Raw genomic sequence first — 19,979 nt, 5'->3', positions numbered from 1 at the left:
TACTTCACACAAGCATCATGATTTTCACCCAGGCTACAAATGTCCATTCATCACCACAACCTTTAATCTCCATCTCTTCATGACTTCAGTAAAGCACTTGTTCCTGTGTTCAAAACTCAGTGGATACAGGAATGCTTCTCCATCCTGGCCTTACAGATCACACTGGACCTGTACCTGCTTTGAAGAGTTGGCTTTAATTTCGGGGTTTGTTTCATTTGTAACCTGAATGAACAGTTCAAAGTCTGACGAATAGAGTATAAACATATGAGAAAAATAGATGACAAGGTTCTAGGAAAAGGAAAATTACAATTTTGTTATAAAAGTATTCCAACATGGCACACTAATTTTACAGATAACACTGCAAACTCATTTGTTGTCACCGATGGAAGAACAACTGATTAAAAATGCCAAATTTCCCTCTCAAATTACTCTTTTATTATAACCTGTCAGAATACTGACTCACAAATTTCTGAATATATAATGATGTTCTGAACATTTCTTAATAGAAAAATTTGCAAATAAGCTGCCTTACAATAATGAAATATTTAAGACTGCTTCTTTTTTCTTATTTTCAATATCTGTGACTTTGAAGTCTGACGAAAACAAAATTAGTTTTAAATACAAATTCTAATATTCTCTTTCAGTCACCTCCAGTAACTTGTCTAAACATCTCTACAAATAGACAATGTGCACAATTTTATTAATTTCCCCACTAGCTAAGAAATGCATTTTTTATCCTGAACTTCTTTTTTTAAGTTGAATTCCTAAACAGACAGTTTTTCATGGTACAGAATTTACTCCTTAAGCAACATACTCAGAATCCACAAAAGAGTTATTACAGAATAGATAAAGACTGGCCCCTCAGGTTCTAAGAATGTGTCTTAACCAGTGGCAAGAGCACAAACCAGTGGCAAGAGCACAAACCAGGTCTCTGCAGCAGAAGTGGACAATGAAAGAGTTAGCTATCTATCTCAGCTATAACTATTATTTGAGAAAAAAATAAAAAGGTGATAAAATACCTCTCAAATGATAGTGTGCATGCTCCTAATCCCTTTCAGAACAAGGTCAAACAGGTGAGATAAAGTTACCTTCAAGCTTAGCTTAAGGTAAGATGCTTGACTTTGTTCAGGAAGAAAAAATCATAGTGTTCACTTGGATCAGTTACAGCTAAGGAATATTTTAAAAATACTACCCCTCAGCTGTTCTCTAGCATATCTCATCTGCAACATCGTGTTGAGAGTAACAATGTAGAAGGATTAGTGGATCATGTGAAAATGAGATTTTCATAAACCAGGCCAGGATAGGCCCATATATTTACAATAACGTGCTTCATATGCATTCACTGAGTAGGGCTATGATATAGGTAGGTAAAGACAAATGTTTTGACCTGTAATAAAGTACATATTTCACATGCTTATGCTGTCACAAGGATCTGTTTCATCTTGCCTACCAATATTTTTTTTCCAATTATGAGGTTTGAGATTTAGTGAGATCTTCCTGAGTCTGAGCTATGTAAATTGATGCCTTAGGATTTTAGCTTTTATATTTTTCATTAATTTATAATCCTGCAGTTCTTTAGTGTCTAACTCTAAACCCCATATAGAGTGTTAGCTATGGTCTTCACATTTTAGTCAGACAAAACAAGGGCACTTTAGGCCTGGAAATCAACCTTACTGTCTCAGGCCTGGAGAAATGTAAACAAAAGTGAGTTGGGAAGAAGCAAACTTGGGGTAAATGTCTTCATTACCTGAAACTCTAATTAAAAGATTAACCTCCAATATGCAAATGGAAATAACTTATAAAAGTGTGAAAACTCGTGACCCAGCATCCATTTTGGGTGTAGCCCCTGGGTAGGCTTTGTCTGCCCTAAATGTACCTAAAGGCCCTTCATTACATATAACAGCTTTTTATTCCCTGAATTTTGTCAGGCTTTAGATATCCCAATAAGGCATCAAATAGGCTGCATTCTGATACAGCACACTTTAAATCAAAGTGCATTTTCAATGCATCAGACAGAAGAACGTTTAAATAGTATTCATTTTTGAATATGGTGCAAAGCCTTTGCTAACAGCAAAAGACAAAGTAACATGGACTCAACTTCTAGTATTGCTTAAGTCAATGGAATTTTGTCACTGAGGTTGATAAGGACAGAATTTAAATTAATTATTGTGTAAATCACTACTAGACTCTCTTTGCTATTCTTGGACTTCTAAACCATCCCACTGTTTTATATAACAGTGATATGTATGTGTTTATTGCAAGTCATATCATGAAGTGCATAACATAAACATATAGATAAGTTTTTTTCCTCTAAACAAACCATCCACATCTGGACAATGAAGGTTCAAAGCAAATTCCAGGTGGACTATGATGGCTTCCTCCCAGACACCACGAGGAAATACTTAGTTTTCTGTGTAAGCATTCTGTGCCTTTTAAAACAATCAAACAAACAATATACAAAACTGCTCTTCAAGTCTTTAGCTCTTACTATTCCCCTCCATTATATATACAAATTATATATACAGATCTTCTCCATTATATATACAAAATTATATATACAGTCTTTGTAGTGCCTCATAGACAAGTCTAGACTCCAGAGCTGTGATTCTCAGCACAATCCTATCACATCTTTGTCCATATGTGGAAATTCAGGGGAAAAAAGAAATTTTTAAAATCTGATTTTCTGATGTTTCTCACTGTTCTTTGCAATCTGAATCTCAGGAAGACATATATTTTTTTTTTTTTTTTGTAGAAGATATTCTGCTGAAATTTAATGGTCAGACAAAGACAAAAATATCACAAAACAACTCAAAAATAGTAGGTGCCTCTACTTAAGGGCACAATGGTCTTGTCCTTCAGAGAGGCTAAGCACTCAGGTTTTGGTGAAGTCACCTATCTAAACCAGGGAATCATTTTCTCCAGTCTTAGCCTGAGATTCCACACATAAAAATCACGTGAAGTAATGTGGGTATTTATAATGTTGATGTTTACATCTCAAAGTTAGTAGTCTTAAATTTTCTGTACAGTCACTACAGAGAAATAAGCATTTTTAGGATATGAGTCACCTCATCCTACCGCAGATATCTAAATATGTCATAGCAATTGTGCCCAATAAGTGCCTGTTTCTTACCAGTGATTGTAAAGGAAGTCTCAAGTAGCTAGCTGAGATGGACGCATCTGCATGTTTGAGGTTCAAATTTCCTGAGACAATTCAAATTTCCTGAAACAATTAAATTTTCCTGATTCTGTTTCATGACAAAGCATGGGTGAGGGACCTCACCAAATTTTGCAGGAAGCACCTCTAGCTCCACCTTTGCTGCACTGGCCATGCTTGTTTCCAGCTGCAGCACAGGGCTGTGGCATGGAGAGCCCAGAGAGCCAACACAACAGCCAAACATTGGTCAGTGGCTCAGGCTGACCACCACATGCAACAAGCTGATGCTTCATCATTTTTTTAATGCTGGGGGGTGGATATGGGAGTCAAGGCAAGAATTATCATCACTGGTACATGAAACATTATTATCAGGGTGCAAAGTAGTTTATTAGTAGTAAAAGGTGGAAAATATGCTGCTGACAAGATGAGTAGTTGGGGAAAAAGCACAGACAGAGTTTTATGAATCTCCAGTGGTGTGTTCTAAGCAAAATCTTCTATTATGAACAAGTGAAGAAAAAGAATCTTAAGCTATGGAGGGAGAAGCCAAAGATTTCTAGATTGGTTAGATAATGTAGAAAATCTAGAATGAAATAGCAATTAAAACTATTTTCAGTGTAAGATAGGAACAAATGATGAAACTAACTTGGCAGCAGAACTGTGAGTTTCAATGCTTCCTGAATAAGAGCAAATAAATGCAAAGTAAGAACCAGATTTGACAACTATGTAAGTGGGTGATGAAAGGGGGAACTTCTGCATTGCTATTTCAAATATTTTATGGAGTAATCATGAGGAGCTTGTTTATTGATGAAGACACTGAGAAGACTGTGGTGAATTTTATCCCATATAGGCAGGAACACAAAAAAGATATTAAGATAAATTATGTCCAAGTGTTAAAAAAAAAGGATTAAAAAATAAGTATGGGGCTATAGACACTATTTAAAGAAATAGAATAAAATTAAAGCATCACTGAAGACAGACCCACTTGAACTGAGTATTGAGGTCTTGGATGGGTAACAAATGCTGTGTTTGGAGGAAGCACTATCATCCTCCCTCCAGCATTTGACATTTCTGATGTCAGCAGGTGACAAACAAGTCAGATGAACATCTACAGCATGTGTCCTGTTGTTCTAGCAATATGCCTTCCTATTTATTCCTTGAATTTTTTACTCTGACTGTTCAGCATATTCTACAAGCTTTATAGTAAAACTGTGTAGGTGGTTATGGTAGAAAGTTAGAAAGGGGCTTTATGAAATGTGAAACTGAAGTGGATATAGTCAGATATATATATATATATCATATATATATATATATATATATATATATATATATATATATATATATGAAGTGGGTATACTGTTTTTAAATATAAAACAAATTATTTCACATTAAAATACCAAAATATATTTTGTCTTCAAAATATATTTTAAATTGGTTCATTTTCTCTTGGCCCCCAGCCCTTTGAAATGTGTTCAGGAACAACTTTCTCTTTGCGTTGTTTTCTAAAAATGTAAAGCACAAGCATTTAGGTAGTAAATTTTTTGCTAGACACTTTAGAAGGACAAAACAGTAGGAGAGCCAGAACCACTATTTTGTGTGGGAGAAAGATGAGTCACTGACATGAGATAAAATTAAATTGGCTCTTACATAAGTTTATCATAACCTTCACTTCTTCAGCATCAAAGCTGATGACTAAGTATTTGTTTTTAAAGGGTGTTCATTGCCGTATAATACCTGGCTGTCACCAGAGATGATTTATGTGACAGCCATCTATATCTACATTTTATAGATCTCTAAGAAGATTGCTGTAATTCCTTTATGACCAGATATAGATAATTATACCTCCTGTGGTACTGTCTCAGAGCCATCACTCTTAGCAGCTTTGTGATGAAAAATTATGTTTCTTCCAAACTCTCTAAAAAAATCTCACGCTTTGTTTTTTATTTTTTGAGCAGAAATAAGGGGGAAAATTTGCAATCTGAGCTATCTACAAGAATTTAGATTCATATTTCTCTTCCAAGAATAAGAAAAATGGATCAGAATTTTTTTCCATAGTTATGAATCAATGCAAAATTTCAAGTGATTAAGTCTGAATTACTAAAATCTTGATCAAGAATTCTAGCAGGACATGAATTTGGTTAATTGTGAACTGATTGTTTCCCATAAATTAATATATTTTCTGTCTCAAAGTAGTTTTATTCTAAGGAGGTTACTTTGAAAGTCAGTAAATGCAGAGTTCAGCTCTCTCTTTCCTCTAGAAAAGTAGCACTGCTGGAAGTGTGTTGGACAGTACCTTGAGTTTCCACTTCCACAGAAAAATTAGCCAAATCATCAGTATTGCAAAAACTTTAAGGCTGACCCTGAAGCCTACTAAATTGCTTCTCCAGAAATAAAGGCCAACATCCAACATAAGTTTGTTTCTTTTTATTCCTAGGGAGGTGCTCAGATTCCGCCTACCTTCTTGTGCATGATGACTCCTGGTGGGACATGGCTGACACCTGCCTGCCCTTGCCCCTGCAGAGTAAGAGTCTCTCCGCTGTCCCTGTGAAGTCTTCATTCCCACTTTGACTAGATCTGCAATTGCATTTGCCTGGACATAATACCCCACTCTTCTTGAAATTCCCACATCCTTTGTGATTGCAGTGGGAGCACAAGTACTGTGACTGGATCTGTGAGAAAGCCTCCTCTTATGGAGAGAGAATGGACTGTTCCACATATAGGAATTTCGGTGGAGCAGCTGTGATAAGTGACCAAAATTCTCTCAAGCAACAATGGACATCAGAAGAAAGCAGACTGATAGCAGCTAACTAATGTCTTCTGGAATCCAGGCTTTTGCTGTGTTCATGGTGCTCAAAAGGCAGAAAGCCCATGAAGCATAAGATAAAAAATCACAAAGGATTGGTAAAAATATGTTAAGAGACTGGCAAGGTTACGTTAGGAGTCACCTTGGGACTCTCTGACTACATCAGTTCATCAGCATAAATATAGCTGACTAACACTTTAGAAGAAAAAAAAACAATACAGCGAGTTCTATTTTTTTTCTTAAAAATAGAATAGATCTACACATAGCTCCTGAGGAGTAGTAGCAGCTCTATATCTATGCCAAGACAGCTCCATGTAGGTTGGGCCCCCCGTCTTTTTCCTTTTTCTGGACTATGTAAAGCTGACACTATTTTCTGTAAGCGCCATGGAAGGAGAAGCATATTCTGGAGGAATGTGAGGATTGGTCCAAAGCCCACTAAAGCCAGTGGAACTCTTTCCATTGACTTAAATGGGTTTGCATCAGACCCTAAATGAAGAAAAATGGATCTTCAAGTTCTGGGCTATGGAAATAATTCCATTGGGAGTGACATGGAAAAAACACATGAAGGTGAGGGAACTTGAAGAAAACAAAAGGATCTGAAAACTTGGCAACAGCAACTGATTCAGTATTTTTGGAGATTATAAAAACAGATGGGCTTTCTTTGGTGCAAATTCACCCCCCTCTAAGCAGGCTGATTTATCCCTGTGTCAGGAACATATCAAGAACATATGAACCTCATCTCCTGGGCTTCTTCCTTTATTTGTGCTTCACTTCAGAATTGATTGTCACAATGGAAATGACACAATGTTGTCAACTCCTCCCAGAATGCTGTGTAATTTATGACAAGTAATTTCAAATACGTGGTTATCCAATTTTCCATTTCTTTCTATTCCATAAGAAGTAAAAATTCCCCAGTGTCCTTAGTGTCCCCATATGGCCTCTCTGGATTGATCATTATCCAAAACTGACTGTTTTATTAGCTGCTGAGTTTTCAGATCCCATTATAAATGCCTTAGAAATGCAAGTGGCGTTTCTACATTAATGTGCATGAAAAACAGCTACAGGGGAATTGGATAAATGCATATTAAAAAGAATCAGTATTTGTGGTAAAAGTGGGCATTTAAAACAACACTGATACAGTTTTGAAGAAAATTAATCAAGAACATCAGTTGAACATAATTAAAGCAGAGAGGAAAAAATTCTTCTTTTAGATTAATGCAGAACAGCTGCCTATTAAAATAATGCAGAAAAAAAATGAACCCAAAAGAATTCAAAATAAAAGGACTGAATGTAAAGGTGCAAATTTAAGCTAGATCAAGAAAATACATTGAATCAAAATTTAAGCTTCTGAAGGATAGGTGCAGTCATGTGCATTCTCATCTTGCAGAAGCAAACACAAAAGAATGGCCAATGTTATTGGCTCCTACAGGAACCTGCAAAATTTTCCTTTTGGTCGTTTAAGACAGCCCTGCTTTTCAAATAACATGGCTGTAGATGTATGCTGGGGAAGAGGGTTGGACACAAAAGCATTTGCTGAACTCCAGATTTTCTCTCCTGGTATAGATTAAGTGTGCTGCAAAGACAGAGCAGGCACGCCAACTAGCAGTCCTCTACAGTGTGCTTCATCTCTTAATTCAAGAAGGACTTGCTGCCCTAAAAGACTTAACTGTGAGGCGGGAGCAAGTGAAAAATTGTTCTTTTCTGCCATCAGCACGGTGTAGTATGAAAATATATAATTGCTTTCACAGGTTGGTTTTCTTTTATTTCTATATTTTGAAATATTCCCTTTTTTATACTAAATATTTTCGAGGGGAGGGGGTCAGAAGGAAAATATTTACATTAGGTTCCAAAATGTATATTTTTATCTTTCATTAATAAAATGAGAGAAATATTGCTCAAAGTTCTTATTTTACCTAGAGAAAAAGCATAGGTCAGCCCTCTGTATTATTCTTCCCATGATGTCTCTCTAACATGCAGTACCTTTGAGTATCAGGGACATCAAAAATACAAGGAACATTATTGTCTATTCTGGGACCGATTTGCCCCTTGCTGGATGTTCTGAAGGAATGTAGTTTCCTTGTGTAATATAAGTCTTATATTTGTGCTTAAGATGTCAGGTGAGTTTCTATGCTAGTCTTGTTTCACTGACAACTGATTCTTGAGTGCTGGACTGTATCTTTTAACAAACTTCTCTTTAAAGCTCTTTCACTTCATAAAGCTCCAAAATTCACCTGAAAATCACCTCAGTTTCCCTCAAGTTTGAATTCTGAGTTTCTCAAATTCTTCAGGTACCTGCTTTCACATGAAACTGAAAGAGAAAACTTAGCTTTTCAGCACCACTTGTCCTGTCACACATGTTACTTTAGATGTGTGAGGTAAACTGGACCTAGGACCTCTCACTGAAAAGTGTATCACTGAAAGAAGTGGATGAGTGAACATTAAATATCCTTGCATGGTGAGCCCAGAACTTAACATTTTCCACAGCACAGTGGCAGAGTTTTAGGCTAAAACTTCTATTCCTTACCCGTGTTGATTTTTGAGTGCATGGGAAGATTGGTTATTCATGCAGAGTGAAGCTTCATTGTCTATACTTCCTGGAGAGGGGATAATATCTCCTTTAGTACCACTACCTTGTTTTAAGGATGCCATGGAAACGGATCTGATCAGTCACGTCCTAATTCTCTTTATTGTCTGTAGAAGCCAGGTTGGCTAGACCAGAGATGCCTCAAGGTGGATGAGGAGAGTTCTATCACAGATGCCTACCAGGATGAGAGTCATGGCTAGCACACAAGTCATTTGAGAAGTCAGTGGGGACACATAATTTTGATTATCATATGCTGGGCAACATAAGGATGAAAGACTGCAGGCTCCTTGTGATCCTTTAAGTAAATTTTCTTCCTTATCTTTATATTTCTAATTCAATTTTACCTTTAAATTTCTTATTGAATTAAATAGAACAATCCAATCTTTCTAACTACCCATCAATAGACCTCCATCCTAGATTATGTGTGTGTGTGTGTGCATATTTGTTTATTTTTGTGTTAGTCAGAGCCAGTTATTGACATTCTAAGATCTTGGCTGGTCAGATAAAAATCTCTTTCTTTGTAAAGATTGGCCATTTTTCAAGCCACAGGAACTTTAAACAGTTTCCTGGCAGATACTGAGCAAGCAGGTTGAAGTGGGCAGTGTGATGAAAGGGGAGACCACCTCTTTAATCCTGCAAGTTGCTGAAATTTACAGTAGATTTTTCTTTTTCTCATTACTTGTTTATTTTTTATTTTACTATTTTTTTAACTGGGTAAATTCATTACAGTGTATGTAAAGAAAATAGCTTGAGGCACTACGTGCCTTATATTAATTTTTTTAAAGAAAGTCTTGCATAATGCTCATTCTGGTGGGTACAATGTCTCCATTCACACCTGCTCTGTGGTTACATCAGGCTCCAAGTGGAAACTGGTTCAGTCAGTAGCCTATTACTTGTCTTCTATGGAGATCTGCCTGGATAATGTTTGCAGTCTTGGGCTCAGATCAGACCTGTAAAATCCTAGGTTTATGTGAATCTGGCTCTCCATGCATCTCTGGGAAAGAAAATAGAAAAGTTCTTTGCACCTCCATAATGCAAAAAAATGCTTTGCAATCCGAGGGCTCCTTAAAGCTCATGCTGACAATTGCAGAAGCTGCTGAGAAGAAATTTGGTGAGGTCAGGGACAATGGATCCTTTCAACTTGAGCCCCAGTGTTATGGCCAGGTTTCTTCAGGCACCTGCAGGTGCTGGACCAGCTTTTCTTTTGGCATGCTGTGATAATAATACCACCAGAGGGGCACAAGCTTCTGAGAACCCAATGCAAGATATCATTCATGAAATCTGGATATCTGTTCTAAGCTTCACCCAGACTGTCAACAGGGTCTGACTCTGGGATTAGAAGGCACTTCTAGGAGGAGGATAGGAGAAATCTGCAGTTAATCAGAATTAAGGTCCACTTTCTTTCACGTCTTTCCCTGAATTGCATTTATTTTTCCTTTGTCTTTCTTTTCCCATAAGAGTATTATTTCCTTAAGGCAAAATGTTCCTTTATTTGGTGGGGATTAGTTCAGTTCATGCAGGAGATATCCTTGTGCAGAGGCACAATCCTCTAAGAAACAAGGTCCTGGAGGAGGCATGAGGACAGAAGGGTTTCATGCCTTGGGAGATGCATCTGCCCTGCACATGAACCACATTAAACTCATATGCCATAGGCCAAATACAACTATAAAAGGGACAAGGGTTTGTGTACAATGCATATCATACATAGTGAATATTTATTCTCTCGGAAAGAGTAAAGACAGTCCTGTGCTTCAACTCATTCAGAATAAAGATTCAGCTAGGCTCAGGTTCTTGTTAGTTGATTGGATGCTAGAGAGTTTTTAATATTAAAATGGTTTACTAGAAGCATACTGAAATTCTTTTTAAAAAGAAAAGCCCGATAGCAATCAGTGCATTCAAAACATGAAAAAGTTGGTTTTTTATATACTTGAAAAAATATACATAAAGAAAATTTACTTGTGAATTTTAACCTTAAACAATTATCACTCAATGTTATTTTATTCATTTTGGTAATCGCAGCCTTGTCTTACAAGCAGTGAACAGTGAGCTCCAACTTTTTCCCAAAAACGTGCTCAAGTGTACAAGGCTTGTGCAAATCTTCTACCACAGCAGACAAATCCCTGACTTTCTTATGGCTCTACCTCAAAAATGATTTTGTTTCCATGTCCCTATATTATTCAAAACCATGTAACCTAAGCAAAAGCAAACTCAGATGAAAGGCAATGGAAACTGAGCACATTTCAGATGCAATAAATACAAAGAGAATAGAGACTTATAAGTCTTTTCTCAGTGGGAATTTGGGGTGAAAACCTGGGTATGGTGAAGTCTGAGAATTTTGTCATAAAGAATGAGGGTTTTACCCAGTCTTCAATATTTCTGCTCAGAGGATGAAGCATGGACACTTGACTTTCCTTACCTCGTCAGCTATCATGGTGAAATTTTTTTAATGAATCTTTCTCCTGGAAAATGGTTTTGCTACAAAAGTAGAGAACTGCTAAGACAGCAATTTCAGCAATGCAGTTTCTGGGGTGGTTTGGTTTTGTTTTGCTTTGGTTTTTATCAATGTGTGATACTTATTTTTCATGCCATGCAGATGTTCCACATAGTCTCCAAAGTTCTCAGACCAATTTTTGCAAATTTCTGGATGTACACCAGCATAATTTATCAAGACTAACATAAGTCAAGAGCTTTATACAACTTGGCACAGATGGGCTAAATGTCCACTTCATCTGTGACAATGTGGAGTGACAATGTGGTGAACTCTAGTTACCCTAAATGATCTTGCCAATGAAGAGCTGCCTAGAATATGTTATATCTTGCTATTGGCAGGAAAATTCTGGAATGGAATTTTGTAGGTACACACATGATGTCTGTTTCACATGAACCATCAAAAGTCAACAGAAACCCATGGTCCTAAATCACTGAGATGTTTTAGAAAAATCCCAACCTTAGTCAGCTCCCCAGCTTGAGCCATGGGGAGGAAGGATCTGCCATCTTCTTCCCAGCCAACCTGTAGACCTGTACAAATAGAGTATGGGGAAAACCAAGCATGTCCTGATAGAAGAACAGGCAGTAGTGATGACCTGGCTGCTCCCACGATAGTTAGGGAACAGGAATGCTTCTAAGTGGATCCACAGTCTGGATGAAATGTTTCATCATATTTCTGAATTAAAAGAATATAAGTGGAATAATTCCAGGGACCCTCTTTCTTAACAGAGCAAGCTGTTCTTACAGTATTATATAGCTGACTGAGTTTTCCAAGTAAAATTCCATCTCTTCTTCACTCTGTTGGCTCACAGATATATAGGTTTTGCTTATAAAAAAAAAAGAATAAATGCAGGGAATGATGTTTTTTGCATATTTCTGGCCATTAAGTTGAACAGTTTGCTTCTTCCAGATACCAGAATTCAAAGTAGTATTTTCAATTTACATTAGGAGGAAAAACCCCAGGAAAATACTAGCAGCAAAAATTGTTTCTTAGAGATAGCAGGTCACTAAATGTGCCACATTATAATTAGAAAGTTCCATCTTCTCAAAGAAATAAAAAAGCCCTCACTCTTCCTTGAATGATATCTCTAACAGCCTTGAGACCAATGCAAATACAAAATGATGAAAGAGCTGTAGCAGCATCTAATGCACTGGTGGAACATAGGTAAATGCATTCTGCTCTGACAACTCAATGAACACTTACAATAAAATCTAATTGCAGACATCTTCAAATATTACATTAGAGATAATGACTTTGTGTAAATATCAATGTGTTGCTTTTTGATATAAACTACAACTCAGTGCTCTGACAGCTCTTCATGATTTTCAGAGTGAAGTGTTCATTAGGTTTTTTAATTTTAATTTTGCATAGTTTTGTTTTCTTTTGAGATTTATTGCTACTTCTCCTCAAAATTAAAAATTGCTATTCCTTTGACATTTTCTCTCTCATTTTCCCCTCAGAGACTTAGAGAAAATTTGGATATTTTATTTAATTTGAAATAGACCAGATTTCCTAAAACCATCATAACACGGCACTTCTGATCTCTGTACAGATTCTGTATGCCTGTGTGTATATAAAAACTATGCAAATACAAAAAAATAAGTACACCAATATTCATCCTCTTCATAGAAATATAAAATTGCTAAATACGGGATTCTATTACTGTTACACTTGACTCTTCCTGCTATTCTGCTCTCTTCTAGCAGTGCTCTTGTGAATTTTATTGCATGTCTGTTAGGCCTTCCAAAACCAAGGAATAAATTCTTCGTAACTGTCTCAAACTGTCTGACATTTTAAAGTGCTAACATATTTGAAATACTTTCCTATATCCTGTACCCCTCTGCATTATATTTAATGTCTATGTCTGTTGCTAATTAGGACCATCTTTTCACTTGTTTTTTTCTTTTTCATTTGGAGATTTTACATTTAAATTTCACATATTTCTTTTGTCTAAGACCCCTCTGTTGTACCGTTATTGGTTTCATAGCTATTCGGGTTAATTTGGCTATGTTTCTTTTTCCTTTCTAGCAGAGGTTTGGGGTTTTTCTTACTGCAGTTAGGAACGAAGGTTGGTTTAAATTTAGAGCAAGGTAACAGGCATTCACTTTATTTGGTTGGCCGAAAATTCTGCTCAAAGATTTATTTCAATTATAGTTTCCCTTTTGGAGAATGTATTTCACTAACACTGTGCACAGAATTTTGTTTAAGAAACAGGTCTCTTTCAAACTATTTGTTATGATTGGCATTTTGTAAAATAAAATCCTTAATATGTTATGGGAGCACTTCCCTGATGTTCTGTGGTAGAATTCAGCTAAAAATGTTGTCATTGAAAGAAAAGGTGCTAATGGAGAAAACAAAAAATGAATAAAACAGCCAAGGCAAGTGTTGTAATCTTTGCTGCAGTGTTGTTCTTCTCAGGGGCTCCTCTTGGGCTCTCGACCCACCCCTATTTATCTCGGTTACCTTCACGAGCTACAGCTGCTGCCCAACTAAGGACCCTGCAGCTGCAGCTCGTTTGGAGTAACTCGGAACCACACAGGTCTTACAATACAACATATATTCAGGCCCCCACATTTCCCCCTTTTCTTTTAACAATTATACAATCACAATACACATACAGTTCCAGCTCTCAGGCTGCCACAGCTCTCAGCTGTCCTATCTTCTACAGACCCAGCTCTCTGGCTGATATTCTAAAGTCCCAGCTCTCTGGCTGCCACAGCTCTCAGCTGTCCGGGGGATTCCATACCTTCTCTAGTTCCAGCTCTCTGGCTGCCACAGCTCTCGGCTGTCCAGGGGATTCCATACCTTCTCTAGTCCCAGCTCTCTGGCTGCCACAGCTCTCGGCTGTCCAGGGGATTCCATACCTTCTCTAGTCCCAGCTCTCTGGCTGCCACAGCTCTCGGCTGTCTTTAGATGTTCCAAGGCTCTTTTCTTTAAAGGCCATATTCTTCCAGCTTTCTGCTGCTACAGCTATTCTACAGTCCCAGCTCTCAGGCTGCCACAGCTCTCAGCTGTCCTATCTTCTATAGTCCCAGCTCTCTGGCTGATATTCCAAAGTCCCAGCTCTCAGGCTGCCACAGCTCTCGGCTGTCCGGGGGATTCCATACCTTCTCTAGTCCCAGCTCTCTGGCTGCCACAGCTCTCGGCTGTCCAGGGGATTCCATACCTTCTTGTGATGTTTGGCTGTGCGTTCTTCCTCACACACAGGGTCACCAGTTGTTGTAATCTTTGCTGCAGTGTTGTTCTTCTCAGGGGCTCCTCTTGGGCTCTCGACCCACCCCTATTTATCTCAGTTACCTTCACGAGCTACAGCTGCTGCCCAACTAAGGACCCTGCAGCTGCAGCTCGTTTGGAGTAACTCGGAACCACACAGGTCTTACAATACAACATATATTCAGGCCCCCACAGGCAAGTACCTGCAAAATCAAATTCAAATAAGAGAAAATAAAAGCTCTTAGGTTCAAGGGCACATTTTATTTCAGAAAAAAAAACATTTCTTGAATTTGAAGATCTGTCTAAATATGTGTCTTGCTTCAATTGTCTCTTTATACTCTCTAGAACAGATTGGCTCTCTCAGTGTCTATAGCTCTGCTGTTTGCAAAACTGCACTATTTAGCTGGAGCAATGGAAAGATGCTTAAGAATATTTTCAGTTTGAAAGCATTATTGAGTCTTGCTCTCAATCTCCTTATGTAACATATATTTTTAGTACCTGCGAGTTCAAAGCTGCTAATGCATTGTTGTTTCTGAATGACAAATAGAACATACTAAAATCAGCACTACACTGGTTTTTTTTCAAGAAAGTTTCGGGGAAATTCATGCAGCTCTGAGTGAAACTCTACCCTGCCTTTAGCCATCCAAGAATTTCCTTCCTTGCGCAGAAGGCTGAATGATTCATTGTACCCAGGATCTCTCTTCACCGGTAGGTATGAAGCTGACGTGACTGCATAACGCAGCCAGAGAACAGGAGCTCTCCTCGGGCTGACAATCTGAGACACCGAGCAGAAGCTGCAGAAAGGAACCTTTCCTCCTCAGGATTTATTCATGATATAAGGTCTTGACAGCTGACAAAAAAATGGTACCCATTTTTCTTTGCAGAATATCTGAATTGCTTTGTTCCCAGTTATGGCAACTGCCAAGGAATTTTTCACCGGGAGATATGCAGTGAAACTAGACTTGTAGACAGAATAAGTAAATTATTTGGTAAAACTGAAGTATTAAAGAGATATATCTGCTGATAATTAAAAAACTGAGAAGAGATTGTACTTTCTAACCATAATTTTATGTATGTCAATGAAAATCATATTCAGTTAATTCCTTAGATTAAATTAATCCAACAAAACAAAAAAGCAAGTGACTGACACTCCTGGGTCATGACCCCACATCTCACCAAACTTTAGCAAGCCATTTACTAAGCCTCAATTTCAACCCACTCTTCTAGGCTCTGTCCCTATTTTTCAAAGATAAGTATGCACTCCCAAAATCTGTCTCTTTGGGTGAGAAAGATCACCTCCTGCAGAAGACCCTCACTCTTCCATGACAATAGAGGAAGATTAGATGATCAAGCAAGAGAGACTGTTTACTTTTTGATTGTCAGGTTATGTGAACTCAATCCCCGTCCAGTCTACCCCTCTCTCACACATAATTTCTTTTCAGAATCTGACATCTCTTGTTCATTCTAATGTCTTCTATTATGAGCATTTTCTCTTACTAGTTCATCTAAACCAGCACAGAAAGAGTAGAAACTGAAATGGAGATAGAGGGTTGGAGGAAGAAGGACAAAAAAGACTAGGCAAGGGGTGTAGGCACAGAAATAGAGAGCTATGGTTATGGAAATCAAAGTTGTATCAAAATGAGAGAAATAAATAGAAAGAACCATAAACCCAAGCAGTCTAAATATAAAACCAGAATATGGCATGTCAAAGAAATGTCTGATAAAAAGAGTTGCAAAAACCAGAAGAATTGTTAATATATCTTTTTCAAGCATAGCAGGAATAGGAGGAGTGCAAAAGAAACTGTAAAGCTAAAAGAAGCATTCACAGAGTATAAGTTAATGGTAGGAAAAGTCTAAATTAGATACATGTATTTTAATATAAGTTCACTGTAGGGGAGCTCAGGAGAAACTTTGTGGAGGAAGCATTAGAAGTGCTGCCTGAAACTGAAATTCTAATAGAAGTTACAGAACTCTGAAAGTTTATAGAGAAAATCAATGTGTTTCTCTAACCATTCATTTCTACAAACCATATAACTCATTCAAAAAGGAAAAAAACCTTTTTATCTACTTATCTGAGATGTCTGTGAACAAATAATAAAACATAGGACATCTCTGTAAAAAGGGACTAACTTTGTTTCTTCAGTCTAATTCCTTGCATTTATTTCCCATTAAGTCCAAAGCAGTTGCTCTGCATGATAGACTGGCCATAGGACCTTGTGTTCATATGGGGCCCATGCAGTGTTTGCACACCAAAAGACAAGAGGAAATTCTTTGTGTTGTAGCGCCAGTTTACATGGCAAACAGCTCTGGCCATCTGGTGACCATGCACTTTCACTATACTGTTGGCTTTCGCAATCGTGCTGAAGAATTTGGAGTGCAAGGTACTCACGACGGTTTGGGATCTGTGGTGGTTCCCCATTGCATATGAGCCCTAGCCTACAGAGATGTAAGAAAATGCAGTGAAGGAGTGATTTCCTGACATTTTTGATGTGGAGCACAAAGTTAATAAATTTGCCTTCATGCTCCTGCCTGGGTAGAGGATTCAATTCTTGAATTTAGAACAACTTACAACTAGCTTACAAACAGCAACTTAAATGTTAAATGTTTATCATTAGGAGATTTGTTGTTAAATGCCTAATCAATTTATTTTGCTTTTTTTTAGACATTTTTAATTGACTAATTTTAAATGACTAATTAATGTTGGGTGCATTTAGAGAGACATTACAAGATATTTCAATATGAGGGTTTTTTTCCATAATTATTATCATAAGTATTGTCTCTTGCCATGGACTTACACTACAGAAAATATATTGACCTGAAAGATTTTGCCCTTATAGGCTGCAGTTCAAAACAAAGACCTCTCTTTCGATTCAATGATGTCAGTCCATCATTTTACTGATTTAGCAGAGACAAAAGACATTAAAGTCCATCATATTAAATTCAGACCCCTCTGGAAAAGATCATCTGACTTAGTAGATAGATTCAGCTTATTTTTTATGCATATCTGTACTGAAAAATGAATTTATAAATGTGTTGCATATAAATAACCAACATACATAAAAATCACATACATAAACATCATCCCCTTAGCATAGAAAAAAGGAATTAAATGAAAATGTGTTTCCATTGATAATATCAAAGACAAAATTATTCCAAGAACAAAAGAACAGATAAAACTCCCGTGTCTGTAAGTTGTTGGTCTGCGCTGTCTCATCCATTTCTGGTTTCTCTACCAGATTCCTTAAAAAATTCCTGCACATTTTGTTGCTTCCCTCTTGTATCTTTGACCAGAACATCCCAGTTTCCACTCCTGACTTTCAGCTGTTCAGCTAAACAAGAGCAATGCCTGCTTTCACTATTCATGTCGATGTTTCTCTTTAAAATAAAAGCGTCTGAATATCTCTGAGAGTTTTCCCAATTATCAGATTTTACTGAAATTGGCTGATGGACCAGCAAAGAGACCAATAGCAGGGACACTAACAGTTCATTTTCACCAACATCATTTCCCTAGAAGACAAATTAAAATTTTTGATCATGTCCAAAAAGTAATTTTTGAAGGTATGTGGACTGCATATAGAAAAGGGGAGAAAGATTCTTCTTTGCCAAGTTACATTCAGCTTAGAATTTGATACCAGGATCCTGGAAGGACAATAGGTAATTGTCCATCAGACTCAGGTATTTTGTGGGCCTTACTAGGGTCCAAACTGAATTACTAAGCTGAAAGCTCCATAAAATTTCCATTTGATAAGAATACAGGAAGAGTGAACTATGTGTAACATGGTCTCTTTACCACCCTCCCTAGTTTTAACAAGCTTTATGCTTCCAAATGCAAGAGTGTCTTGAAAACTTACCAGTTCCTAGATTGTGCTGCATCTGGCCCCCAGAGACATATGCAGAAACTCAGGTCAGTGTGAGCTGAGGATATTTCTTCCAGCTATGAGAATTCTTGCAGCCTGGGCCCACACCAACACCATACACATTCATGTGTCCGTGCTTATGCACACATTCTGGAAAATGGAAAATGTCAGATACACCAGCAGCCTAACTGGATGCTCAAAAAAAAAAAAAATTGGAAGCCAGCATCAAATACAATTCAATTGAAGTAGGGAAAGTACTGCCAAGGATCATTTGAGAGGTTAAAAATTTTTAGCTGAACTCAGACTAGAAGTATTCCTGGCTTTGACAACACAAAAAATGGGGAAAATAATGATCCGCGTAAATATAGCAACAATCAATCTTCATCTCTTTGAACAAGCACTACAAACTGTAGATGAAATCTTACATCTTAGCTAACCTTGGCTGACAATAATCTAATATTAACAGCAAACATTTTCTCAGTGTGTACACTCCTCTTCCCACAGTGAATAGCTTGCAAGTGTTCCTACTGCTCTCTTGGAAGTAATAGGGTCAACTCTTGATTAATAAATAAGCCAAAATAAACAGCCCTTACAAAACTAACAAACAAAACCCAAACCAAACCAAAACCCAGAGAAATCCACAGCCCCTTGGCTGTAAAATACTCATTTGTTGGGGTGAAATATGAAAGCTGCCAGCAGTTTTATTCACTGCCTGTGTGAGTTTCACAAGAAATCATGGGGGAGAACAGAACTATTTACATGTCCTGCATCATGCTGCAGTTCTAAAGGGCAGATGAACTTCAAGATGCATAATTTACTGTGGTTGAAACATGGAATGAGTAAACCTCTGCCTGATTCACTGATACATGAACAAATCCACTTTAGAAGATGACCTTGCTCGTATCTGAGCTGTGAGTATCACTGAAGTTCCCTCAGTACAGAAGCTCAATTCTGATTTTGAGTGTTTATTTGGTATTTCTGTAGAGCTACATGAACACAAGTGTTTTAAGACACTGTTCAGAGTTCAGGAGCCCTCTTTGTTAGCAGAGTCAAAAAAAAGTAAAAACGAAGAGGGAGATTAAAAAAAATTTTAAAAGTACAAACTTCCCCCAGTAAACAAAAGGAAAGCCATATGTTCTTAAGAATCCACTGCCACAATATTTCACTTAAAAATTAGAAGATAGTAGCAGACAGGAAGAAAAACAGCAAATTAAAGAAAATAAAACCAGTAGCCATCCAGTGTTTTTTTCCCATAGAGTTATTCTGGGTTTCTGTCAGCACCATGCCTGGCAAGGCGCTGGCAGTGGAGGCTGCAGGGTGGCCCCTGTGAGGAGGGGACACTGCCAGCTCCAGCTGTCCCCAACTGTCCCCTCACAGGGCATGGCTGAGTCCCCCAGAGGAGGCAGTGACACCTGTGGAAATATGGCATTCCTCCTTTGCCACAGAAAGGTGAGATTGTTGAACCTTTATTTTTTTCTAAAAGAGGAAAAAACAAGCAACAACAACAAAAAACAAAGCAAAAAACCCAATAAAGAACGCATAAGACATTGACTGTGGGAGTATTGCCAAATCTTCAGTTTATTTTTTCCCTAATAGAGCTGAGTGGAGTATTTAGTCTTTTTTAGTGTTGGAATATATCTTTTCACAGTCAAGGCCTTTTGAGACTAGAAATGAAGACTACTAAGACAAACGTTGCATGGTTTAGTAAAGAAATTCCCAGATGACACAAAATTTAGGTGTTTTTTCTCCTTCTTTGTATCTCGTCTGCATTCTGTGAAAAACAATTTCTACCTACCTCCTCCCCCAGATAGTCTCTTAAGACCATAAATTTTTCACTTTTCAAAATATGTAACTCCTTGGAAAATAAAGCAATATTCGTATGA

Source organism: Zonotrichia albicollis, chromosome 3 (assembly GCF_047830755.1).
Source record: "Zonotrichia albicollis isolate bZonAlb1 chromosome 3, bZonAlb1.hap1, whole genome shotgun sequence".
NCBI lineage: Eukaryota > Metazoa > Chordata > Aves > Passeriformes > Passerellidae > Zonotrichia > Zonotrichia albicollis.
Note: the sequence above shows the minus strand (reverse complement) of the source record.